A 2,053-nucleotide genomic window follows, 5' to 3' on the forward strand; every position below is an offset into this window, starting at 1 on the left:
CCTCTCCCCATTCCCAGTCCCATTCTCCACTAAGATCCATTTTCAATTAACTTTATAGACAGAAGACCAACTCTATACTAAGGGTTCAACAAATTGTATGGCAAACAAACAAAAACAAAACTAAACTAAAAAAAAAAAAAAAAAACCAAAAAAACAAAAAAACTGTTCCTCAATAGTCACAAGGGTTGTTCAAAGTCATTGCATGTTGAAGTTAGTTGTACTTTCTTTTTATTTTTTTAGAAACTTAATTAACTTTGAGATTTTTTTATTTATTTTACTTGAAAGTCAGAGTTACACAGAGAGAGAAGGAGAGGCAGAAAGAGTGAGAGAGAGAGAGAGAGAGGTCTTCCATCTGCTGGTTCACTCCCCAGTCGGCTGCAACAGCTGGAGCTGTGCCTATCCGAAGCCAGGAGCCAGGAGCCTCCTCTGAGTTTCCCACGTGGGTGCAGGGACCTAAGGACTTGGGCCATCTTCCACTGCTTTCCCAGGCCACAACAGAGAGCTGGATAGGAAGTGGAACAGCTGGGACTCAAACCAGCACTCACATGGGATATCACCACTGCAGGCAGCGGCCTAACCGGCTATGCCACAGTGCCGGCCCCAACTTAACTTTAAAGAAACACCTAAGACTGATATATCTTTTGTGAGCACTTAGGCATAGTTATAATAAAACTCTTTAAGGACAGAGGTCCTACCCAGGGAGTTAGTGCACAGTGACTCCCGTTGTTTAACAATTTACACTCTTACATATGAGGTCAGTGATCACCCGACATGAGCTGCCTAGGCTATGGAAGCCTTTTGAATCCACAAACTCCATCAGTATTTAGACAAGGCTGTAAGCAAAGTGTCAAGCACAGATTATATGTGCATACAATCAAGACAACCCTATAGACTCAGTAAACAGGAGTGTATCTACAAATCTTTTTCTTTTCTGCTTCTATTTTTTTTATTTTTATTTTTGATTTTTTTGACAGGCAGAGTGGATAGTGAGAGAGAGACAGACAGAAAGGTCTTCTTTTTTGCCGTTGGTTCACCCTCCAATGGCCGCTGCGGCTGGCACATCTTGCTGATCCGAAGCCAGGAGCCAGGTGCTTCTCCTGGTCTCCCATGGGGTGCAGGGCCCAAGTACTTGGGCCATCCTCCACTGCACTCCCGGGCCATAGCAGAGAGCTGGCCTGGAAGAGCAGCAACGGGGACAGAATCTGGCGCCCCGACCGGGACTAGAACCCAGTGTGCCTGCGCCGCAAGGCGTTTGCTTCTATCTTTTCTATCATGTTTTTATGTTTGGATCTTTGGAGCTACTCATGCCTGGCAACATACAATTATTCCAATAAGTATGTGAGTGGCACAAAAGTTTATTTGAAAAGACAAATGAGAGTCAGATGTTGCCACAAGCCTCTGCACTGCTAGAGTAAACAAACTATGGAAGCAGCAGTGATGACATCAGCTGCAATGAGCACAGCAAAATTATTGCAAGAATCAGCAAAATCCCCAATATGACCACAAATAATGAGACTGGCTTGTCATTCATGGTTTATAGATTATTTTAGTTTCCCAGAAGTAAGTAGCAAGGCTGCCTTTTTTCACTCAAATTCTATCTTACAAACAAAATATGCAAAATTCATACCAAAAAGAGTCTGTTCTTTATTGTGTTGATAGTTCTAATTTTTAGAAACATATAGAGGGGCCGGTGCTATGGCAAAGTAGGCTAAGCCTCTGCCTACATTGCCGGCATCCCAAATGGATGCCAGTTCACGTCCAAGCTGCTCTTCTTCTGATCCAGTTCTCTGCTAATGGCCTGGGAAAGCAGTAGAAGATGGCCCAAGTGCTTGGCCCCTGCACCCAAGTGGGAGACCCAGGAGAAGATCCTGGCCCCTGGCTTCAGATAGGCCTAGCTCTGGCTGTTGCAGCCATTTGGGGAGTGAACCAGCAGATGGAAGACTTCTCTTTCTCGCCCCTCTCTCTCTGTAACTCTGGATATGAAATAAATAAATAAATATTTTTTAAAAAAGAAATATATGTATATACCTATAGTGTGTGTGTGTGTGTGTGT

Source organism: Lepus europaeus, chromosome 8 (genome assembly GCF_033115175.1).
Source record: "Lepus europaeus isolate LE1 chromosome 8, mLepTim1.pri, whole genome shotgun sequence".
Taxonomy (NCBI): Eukaryota; Metazoa; Chordata; class Mammalia; order Lagomorpha; family Leporidae; genus Lepus; species Lepus europaeus.